Here is an 11,042-nt window from a genome sequence, read left to right on the forward strand (position 1 = left end):
CATGGCTAAACTGTCATTCTCCCTCCTTTACAACTCTGCAACTACTTTATGGATTCCCCAGCAAAGTATTTGTGTCTGGGTGGTGAAACCCAGGGAAGTAAAATGTAAATGCCAGGAATCGGGGTGACATATTCACGCCAGGAATCGGGGTGACATATTCACACCAGATTTCAGAAGCGAAAGAATAAAAGCTCACAAGTGCTAATCTAACTCCAAGCTGACAAAATAAAGACAAATTAATATAAGCTCTCTGGAAAATCTGGAGCTGAGTAAGCTATAATGCTTGGAAAAAAATAGGTACAACAGTCCCTTCTTCTGGTCATTATCTTCTGAAGTGCACGAGACATTAAATAAACAGTCATATTATGTTCAAAATACTCCTAAGATGAAAAAGACTGTCAACCAAGCATTTGCGGAAGATAATGGCAAAGCTAGATAACAACATAGAAGTAAGACATCCGGAAAATAAAATCATTGAGCAGGCTTTCAGAACTGATAGGTTCTGAAGGAGGCAGTTTTCTTCCTACCTAAATTTTTTTTAAAGAAAAAAAGCTTATGAAAAATGATTTTTTGTTGTTGTTTATTTATTTATCTTGGTACCTTAAGGGCTGGAGAGGACTTAGGACCCGCTAGTCTCGCTCTCCCTCTTCCCGCTGGCAGGTAAAGACACTGGGGGCCTGGGGACTTTTCAAAGTCAAGAGCAGGGCAAGGCCTGGAGTGCCAGTCCAGAGCTCATGGTCCAATACCCCAGGTCCCAACAAACACATTGTTATCCCCTTAACTTGAATCAAAGGGCCATGCTCAAGGACTTAGGGTACACTCTGGGGACTTTCAAAAAACAAGACCATACAACAAGTAAATGCACTAGCCTGGATCCTGCATTGGGGACAAATTCTGTAGCAGATATTATTGAGATAATTTTTGAAATTGGAATATCAATAGTAGTGTTTAATATATGTTAAATTTCCTGAATTTATAACTACAATGGGTATGTAAGAAAAAGTCTTTTTTCATAGGAGATACATGATAAAATATTTAGGCATAAAGAGGCATAACAACTGGAATTTGTTCTTGAATGATTCAGAAAAAATACATTTTTTAAAGAGAAAGAAATTTGACAAAATACTAGCAAGTAATCAATCTGGGCAAAGAATATACAGGGCTTCTTTTTTTTTTTTTTAAGATTTTATTTTTTCATTTGACAGACAGAGATCACAAGTAGGCAGAGAGTCAGGCAGAGAGAGAGAGAGAAAAGTAGGCTCCCTGCTGAGCAGGGAGCCGGATGTGGGGCTCAATCCCAGGACCCTGAGATCATGACCTGAGCCGAAGGCAGAGGCTTAACCCACTGAGCCACCTAGGTACCCCAGGATTCCTTTTTTTTCCCCCTTGTTTTTTAAGATTTTATTTTTAAGTAATCTCTACACTCAATGTGTGGTCAAATTTAAACCCTGACATCAAGAGTCATATGCTCTAACCACTGAGCCAGCCAGGTGCCCCTACAGGGATTCTTCATACAACTTCTTACAACTTTTTTGTAAGTAGAAATTATTTCAAAAGAAAAGCTTTAAAAATATTTTAAAAACTAGATATTCTGTGTATTTATTCTGGGTCACTGAGCAAAAGTATTTCCATGACCCCATCCTGATGGATCTACTCTGAAAGAGAAGGGATAAATACCTCCTTTGCATGGTTTGCAGGACACAGAAATCCCCACCAGACAGAATGCTGAGCCACTGTAGTCAGCCAACCCTCCAGTTGAGTCAGATCAACTGGAAATAGCAGGGGATAGGGAGGGAACCAAGTTAGTTTGGGGCACAAGCTCTGGGAGCAGATGAGCTTATAGTCCTAGTTTTCTGTCTCTCACTGGCTTTGTGACTGAGGCAGATTGCCTGACTTCTCTGCATCTCTGCATTCCCATCAAACAGTGTCTACTTTGCAGAGTGATGGTTAAGGATTAAACCACCTAAAACTTCTCGATTTCTAAGCCTGGTACAAAATAAATTTTCAGGGTGGAAATTGTTATGATTATTATCAAGTCTGAGTTTAAATATACAGGCTGCCAGAAAACGTCTCATTTGTTCACTCCTTCGCTTCTTCACTCAGATCCACAAGCTTCTATTTGACAAGAGGGGTACGGGGCTTAAGGTGTTCAGCCACGTACATGACAATTCCCTCTGTCAGAGGGCTTATCAGGGAATCAGCAGATAAATAGGCAATTACACCAAAAGCAAGACCAGGAATGTGAGTGGGCAGTGTGAGAGGATGATCAGTGTGAGGTAGGAATGCTGGGACTGGCACCTAAGCCAACCTGCAGGGGGCCCGGGAGGAGGTGCCAGCCCATGAGGATGGAGAGGAGTGAGGCAGGCAAAGGTGGGTCAGCGGGAAGGACATTCCAGTCAGTGGGAGCAGAAAATATATGCAGAGAGGTGGTGGTGCCCTTTAGGAATCAACAGCACAGGCGTATACCCGCAGAGGCATACGCGGGTATACCTCCAATGGTGCTGGAGACATTTCCTGGGGGGGGGGGGGGGCGCTAAACGGTAGAGCCAGAGACCAATCGTTGGAGTGTTAAGGAACTTGGGTTTTTTCTGAAGAATCTTCTGAACCGTTGTAAGCAGAAGACAGATGAAAACAGATGAGAATCTTAGAAAAATTACCCTGGCTACAACCTGTCCCTCCAGTACCATGGTTGGAGATGGAACTCGGGTGGGAATTAACAGTGATAGCAGCAAGGCTAGATTCCAGAAGAATCTGGAGAGAGTGTAAAAGGATTTGGTACTTGCCTGAGGGTAGATAAGGAAAGGGAGGAGTCTAAAGAAATCTCGGTTTCTAGGTCACTCGGGTCTATTTTGTTGCGTAGATAAAGGCCCCATTAACTGAAACAGGAAATATCATGTGGAAGGTGGTGGACACAGAAGGAAGGAATGTTCTTGCACTACTGGAAATTACTGGATTTATCAGTCACACGGGGTGGGGTAGGGTGCCTCTGGGTGGATGGAAGAGATGGAGAGAAAAATGGGGTGGAGGAGTTTATTTCTAAGGAGGTCAAAAGTGATGTAAAGATATATTTCCCCCTTCTCACAATTCTTCCAAGGGCCAGGTTGACAAATTAAACACTTTAAGAACTTGTAATCCTCCCACTAAGAACTACGTGAAGAAATAGCTGAGAACTGAAAAAATTTTAAGACATACATTCTATGAGCCAGCAATTCCACTTCTAGAAACCTGTCCTACAACTACACTGACATTCCTGAGCATAAGAAGAACATACAAAGTCTATCCATGGGGAATTAATAAATCAACTATGATACATTACTATGGAATACAAAAATACAAGCAGCTATTAAAAGAACAAGGTGGTAAGGGTAAATCTCCTTAGGGAACAGAAAAATCTCTTTAAATGTATTTCAAGGGACACCTGTGCACCTCCATTGGTTAAGTGTCTGCCTTCAGCTCAGGTCATGATCCCAGGGTCCTGGCATTACAGGTCCCTTATCAGGCTCCTTGCTCAGCCAGGAGTCTGCTTCTCCCTCTCATGCTCCTCCCTCCCCTGCTCATACCCTCTCTCTCTCTCTCTCTCTGTCTCTCTCTGTCATATAAATAAATAAAATCTTAAAAAAAAAGAAGGAAAGAAATGTGTTTCAAGACATAAGGAGTAGAACACCACCTATCACACTGTATTTCTGCTTACTTGAACTCTCCATGTGGGTTGGGAATAGGGACTACATTACATATGTGCGCATGCCTGTATGTGGTGTACAGAAATGGAAAGATACACATTAAACTGTTAACATCTCAGTGATGAGAGTAAAACTTGAGAGAGAGGGTTAGGGGTAGGATGAAAGAGAGCCTATATTTGCATTCAAATAATCTGTTTTGTTTGAATTTCACTTATAATAAGATTGTCTTCATGTTACATGTGTATTTTTTTTAAGATTTTTTAAAAAGATTTATTCAGGGGCGCCTGGGTGGCTCAGTGAATTAAGCCGCTGCCTTCGGCTCAGGTCATGATCTCAGTGTCCTGGGATCAAGCCCCGCATTGGGCTCTCTGCTCAGCGGGGAGCCTGCTTCCCCTTCTCTCTCTGCCTGCCTCTCTGCCTACTTGTGATCTCTCTCTGTCAAATAAACAAATAAAATCTTAAAAAAAAAAAAAAAAGATTTATTCATTTATTTGAGGGAGCGTGTGCATGGGCACACACAATTGGGGGGAGGGGCAGAGGAGAGGAGAGAAGCAGACGCCCCACTGAGCAGGGAGCTGGAAGCTGGGCAATCCCAGGAACCCAAGATCGTGACTGAGCCAAAAGCAGACATGTAACCAACTGAGCCACCCAGGTGCCCCACATGTGTATATGTATATTTTTAAAACATCTAGAAGTTGGGGGAGGACTTTGGGAAATGCAAAGAGCTCATTCAATAAATATTCATTCAGGTCCAATTGTGCATAAGGCACTAATTAGACACAAGGATACCTCAGTGAACAACAATACCAGGGGTGCCTTCCTCCTAGACTTTATAGTCTAGCAGTGAAGACAAACTGTTAAACATGTGATTATAATGAGAAATGTCAACACCTTGGCCCCGAGTAAGCATTAGGTCCATGTAAGGCACACAGGAGGCCTAGGAGAAATCAAGGATGGCTTTCTGGAGGGGGTGTCATTAAGTTGAGACCTAGGAGATTGTCAGGAGTTAGGAGAGAGAGAGTTTCTGCTGCTGGATGGGGGCTGAAGAAGGCAGGTACACTGGGGGCCTAAGGAGAGAGACAGAAGAGAGGAAGCTGGAGGTTTAAGCACAGATGTTTATGAAAGGGCATAGTATTTGCCATACTATAGAATTTGGGTTTTATCTTTATTGTGAGAACCCTGACAAATTTCAAGTAAGGCAGTGAAATGTTCAGATTTGCCATTTAGAATGATCCCTCTGTCAGCAGCTCTTCTCAGTTGTGCACTCAGTTGCAAGGATGAGATCGCCTGGAATGAAGAATAGAAAAGAAGATTCAGGATTCCTGATTTGGAAAAGAGACTGTAGAAGATCAAGTCTGACTACACCAGACTAGTTGAACTAATACAGGCAAGAGAAGCAAGTTACAGAGGTGGGAAATAAGCAGCTGACAGGCTGGCACAGAAGGCAAACAGATATCCAGTATGTACAAATCATGGTATTGAGTATTTGGGGGAGGGGGGTGAATGTTAGAAGTAGAGTCCAAACACTAACTCCGCAGCCTGAAGGAAGGAGTAGTTGATCCCAACTGTAGAGAAAAAAAAAAATCTCCCTGGAGAGGCTGTATCTGGAATAGGAGGTGAAGGATGTATAGGGCTTTCAAATGACATAAAAACAAAAAACCACCATAGCATGTTTCATTAGAGAGAACTATGTGGGCATAAGCATAAAGACAGAAAACTCCAGAAAGAAGTTCAGTGGAGCTGGAGGATATGGCGTTTGTGATTCTGCCAAGGGAAAGTGAGATGGGAAAGTGAATTGAGAACAGATACTGATGATAACAAGAGCTAACAGGCATGACCCAGGTGCCCAGCTCTGTCCTTCACAGTGCTTGGCACAAAATATATGAGCTTGTTTGTCTGTTGCCTGAATCCCCACTAAAGTGAATGTTCCGTGGGTGAAGCATGTGGCTGATCTTATTTACCACTCTCCCCAAAAGCCTACTTTACTTCCTATCTTCTAGTAAGTACTCTCAGCAAGTGCTTATTGAGTGAATAAATAAGTGAGTAAATTAATCAATGAAAATGTAAAGCACTTAATATAATGGATGACACAAATACTATTTAATAAACAGTAACTACTATTCATAATAATAGTCATTACCATCATGTATTGGAAAGCATTGGAAGAAAATTACCTGATGAGTTGGGGATGTTGGCCAATTACCTTGCCTTAAGTACCTTGCTTGAAATATATCATTATTCCTGGGCACCTGGGTGGCTCAGTGAATTAAGTATCTGCATTCGGCTCAGGTCATGCCAGAGTCCCGGGATGGAGTCCCACAGTGGGATCCCTGCTCATCAGGGAGACTGCTTCTCCCTCTACCCCTCCTCCTGCTTGTGCACTCTCTCTCAAGTAAATAAATAAAATCTTGGGAAAAAAAATACATCATTACTCCCCAGAGTTCACTGACCAAACCATAAACTTAAGTCTCTAGCCAGGCATTTGAAGTCCTTCATTCTTTAATTCCATCCTAACTTTCAGGAAGTTAAGTTTCATTCACCACTGCAAGACCTTCTTCCTTTCTCTTCCCTATGCCCGAGTCGACAGTTCCTTCCAAGTTCGAAGGCAAACCGCAAATGCCTGGGAGGAGGTGGAAAGGAGTCAGATAATTAACATAAAGGTGTTAAAGAATAATAACAATATCCAGCATTTAGCCCATTCCCCATAACTATGCTAAGCAAATTACTTATTAACAACCTACAAGTAGGTATTACTCTTATTCCATTTCCCAGGGGGAGTAATTCACCAGAGACGAGAGTCCCTATTTGGGGAACTGGAACATGAACTTGCTTCAGAGGCCCCGTGATGGACCAGACCATTTTCCCTGTTACCACTGCAGAGCTTCTTTGAAAGACATTGAATCCAAAATTTGGATTTTATTTTGGCTGGCACAGATGATGATACAGGCTCTAGTTTGAGGGGAAGGCCCTGTCTCTAGTCAGAGACCAGTTCACAGTCACATTTTTCTGGAGCACGGGGTACATTAGGGTGACAAGGCAAAGCAAAGTAGAACTGGAAGTTGGTTGGAACCTGATCCCAGGAAACTGGCCTCTACTTACTAAGAAATGGAGAAACAAAAGAAGTCTGAGCAAGGAAGTCGTACCACCCCACCCCCTGAACTCACTTTCGGGGGCGGGACCTCAGGGGGAAAGGGGAGCCACCTTAAGCATTTATTAGGCAACTATTCTGGGAAAGCAATGTTCTGTGGACTTGGCAATAGTTGTATATGACTTAACCATGGTGAGTCCTGCCTTCAACCAGTTTCTGGTCTAGTGAGAGAGGGGGAGCCCCCCGACACAGAAAAGTGCCAGGTTCTCACCAGCAGGTAGGGAGATGGAGGACTCAGAGGCCAGCGGCTGAAGCATCCCTAATTTAGTTCCCAGACCACAGTCTCCTTTCTGATTCTGACGAGGTCTTGTGTCCTAAATCCCTAAATCTGAAGATAACCGAGGTCTTGATCACCTCCCCACCAGAAAATCTGCACTCCCATTCATATGAACTTCATCCTGAAACCAGAAATCTCTGGTTTGAAATATTCCCCTCCAACCAATCTAGCTTTTTGCATTAAATTAACCCTAACCACCTCAGGCCAGTTCACGTGTTGGGCCTTCCCCAGATTCTGGGTACTGTAGTGTAATTGTCATTTGCAAAAGGTTAAAGAAAGATAAAACCTCCAGGTCATTGCCTGGGTGTAAAACCTGGACTGGAGAAATGGTCTTTTTTTTTTTTTTGACATAAGAAATCACACTTTAAGAAGAACCCATGTTTAACTAGCTTTTTGTTCACCTGATTACAAAAGTTCTAATGCAATGAACTAGTAAAAACACTACTACAGAGAGGAAATCCTCCATAACCCCACCCACTAAAGATAACCACTATGAGCAATGCCATATGTATTGCTTGTGATTCCCGACTAATTTTCTGCCAGAGAAGAGAGAGACAGATAGGTAGATAACATTAATCCACATGTAAACAAATAAGCAATGCATGTGATTTTGCATCTGTTTATCACCAAGCAATATAGCTTTCACTCATTTTTAATGCTATATAGTATACTAGTATATACAAACCCCATTTTTCTTATCAAATCCGACATCCATGGGGTGCCTGGGTGGCTCAGTCAGTTTAAGCATCTGCCTTCAGCTCAGATCATGATTCTAGGGTCCTGGGATCCAGTCCCCATATGAGCTTCCTACTTGGTAGGGAGTCTGCTTCCCCTTCCATCCCCTCCCCTGGCTTGTGCGTGCTCTTCTCTCTCTCTATCAAATAAATAAAATCTTTAAAAAAAAAAATCCCACATCCATAGATACTCATTTTCCTTCCATTGTTTGTTATTTATGCATTTACTTTTTATTGCTATTAATACTGGTTAACACCCTTGTACATATGTTTGAATGATTACGCTAATACTACTAATGTATAATTTCTTTTGAAACCTGCTCCAAGAATCCATTTTCATTTGAATTGATATTGAAACCACTCCAACTGGATGAAAATGCCTGTTTCTCCATCCCCTCATCACAACAGGTAAGCCAAAAGTTTTATAAGAGCAACTGTGTATTATCCTAGGACAAGAAAGCACATCACTATTTAACCCCTTCACCTCCCAGGAAAAATGAAAACAGTAAGAGCATAGGAACAAGGGCATCTTGCAGCAGATCATTTATGGTGCATAGATTCAGACTGTAGGAATATTCAACTCAGAATGAGCCAGGGAAGATTGATGAAGGCCTTCAGTTTTAGGCAGGAGACTGAAAAAGCAAAAGACCTTGATGGATGGAGAAATGCTTTTCTATGGGAAATGATAAGGTTGTAGTTTGGAAAGATTAATTTGGAGATTTACTAGTGTTCTGCTGGAAATTTTACAGTGCTTTAAAAACTTATCTTGGGGGCCACTACACAAAATACATTGTTATCAGACAAAATAAGTACTTTTGTGGTTTGGTAAGGCAATGCTAGAAACTCTGAAGGGCAGCTTTTCTCTGGGAAATCACACTTGCTCTGAACACAAGAGCTGGTGGCTGTGTGCCACCAACACTCAACAGTCATATGGACACTCCTGCACTAGAGGACCCGAAAAGCAGAAAAGAGATTGCAGTCTGTAGATCAATCCAGTCCAAAGGCCTGTGTGTAGGTAGTGGCTCAGACATCAGCTGGCTGTGCAGCCCTAGCTGGACAAGCCACTTAACATGGCTAAACCTCTGTTCTGTGTTGTAAAGTGAAGGCATGGACAGGATGCTTTCGAGGTATTTTTCAGCTCTGAAAACTGTCAGAGGATAGCACTGGCCCTGCTATGTTTATCAGGTGCCTTGGAAATTCTGATGCTAACTGAAGTTCAAGAACCACTGAATTAGGGAAACCATGAAAGGGGAGCTTTTGCAAATGTATAGCTCTTGTGACAATTAGTGGAATGATACATTAAGTGTTGAGTGCTTCTAAAATAGCATCATTTTTATCACAAGGCCTTGTTTACTTAATGACTTTACTTTTGGGAAGGATAAATTCTTTTTTTTTTTAAATATTTTATTTATTTATTTGTCAGAGAGAGGAGGGGAGAGGGAGAGAGCAAGCTCAGAGAGCACAAGCAAGGGGAAGTGGCAGGCAGAGGAAGAAGCAGACTCCCTGCTGAGTAGGGAGCCCCATGCCAGGCTTGATCCCAGGCCCCTGAGATCATGACCTGAGCTGAAGGCAGCCGCTTACCCACCTGAGCCACCCAGGTATCCCTGGAAAGGATACATTCTTTTGGGGGGGGGGGGGTTGTAAAAAGGTAGTTTTATTAAAGCACAGGGACGGTACCCATGGGCAGAAAGAGCTGCTGCTGGAAGGATAAATTCTTAATTGTGGTGATGTCTTTGCCCACCAGTAGAAAATGTCCCCAGGGAGAAAACCCACCCCAGTAGATGGTTTGACCACCTGGTCCTTGGTGATTGCTCCAGGGTACAGTTTTTCTTCAGGTATGTTGTAGGTCACTGCACTGCTAAAAGCACCAATAGCAACTCTTCCATTAGGTAATTCACTTTAAGGCTTTCAAAGCACTTACAGATTTATTTCATTTGATTTCATACTCATCCAAAAGGGTAGCAGGAGAAATATCACTATATCCATTTGGGAATGCGAATTTCTCAGTCTTCAAATGCCTGCTTAGATACACTGGATTATACGCCCAGTGAGAAGAGGGAGTGATGTGTTGACTGTTGTGGCCTTACTCACCTGGAATACATATTCGTAATAGAGTAGCTACTCATAAAGACCAAATATGGATGCTAATTTTTGGTATTCTTATTCCCTAAAAATGCTGTATTTTGATCTATGCAATAACACTCTCTTGTTTATCTCCACCAGAATGTCAACTCCAAGAAGGCAGAGATTTGTGTCTGATTTGTTGCTAGCTGTATTCCAAATGCCTAGAACACTGCCTGGCAAATATGATACTCAGTAATTTTAAAATAAATAAATAAAAATAAACAAATACATTTTTAGTCTTAATGCCTAACCTAGTGTCTGGACCAGGATTATGTTTACTAAGTGTGTAAAGAATGAAGTATCACAAGAGGAAGAAAAGGGGGATGGGAGATAGGGAAGACCTTAAATATTTAAACCAATAAAATCAAATTATCTCATGTAGAACAAAGTAATTGTTAAATAAACATCCACTGGATAGACTACATTAAGCCATCAATAAAATGACTATATGCTACTGGATTTTAAGCATGCATATGTATTTCATTGATAAAAATAGATTTTAAAATTACATATTTGTTTTTCACAAGATAAGTGAAAATAAGTTTTGCCATATGATTGGAACTAAGTAAAATAAAATTTTTGAATGTAAAAAGACTGGGAAGCTGGATTATTTCAGGATAAATGAGTTAATGGCTGATTTTTAATGCTCATCTTTTATCCATATTTGCTGAATTTTCTATCCTACATGTGATTTGCTTTTGTAATGAGAAAAAAAGAGAAAATGAAAGAAAAATAGATGGAAGGAAATACCTTAAAATTCTAACAATGGTTTAAGGTGGTAGTGAGAACATGGGTTTATTATTTTTAATTATTTTCTCTATCTTTAAATTTTTTTAATTATTTGCATTATCCATTCGATGAAAACAAAATTATCATCAGAAACTTGCAAGAATCTAATTTGCTATGCAGTCTGAGATATACTCTGCAAAGTCAAATATTTGTCAGTAACTTGAAGCAGCCACCAAGTGTCAAATTTTGAAAAAGGAAACTTTCACAGGTTATCAGTAGAAGCCGGAGTTGTGACTTACCAGAAAAATCCCAGAAACTTTTAGCTATGGGCACCAAAATATGCCCAGAGT

This window comes from Mustela lutreola, chromosome 2 (genome assembly GCF_030435805.1).
Source record: "Mustela lutreola isolate mMusLut2 chromosome 2, mMusLut2.pri, whole genome shotgun sequence".
NCBI lineage: Eukaryota > Metazoa > Chordata > Mammalia > Carnivora > Mustelidae > Mustela > Mustela lutreola.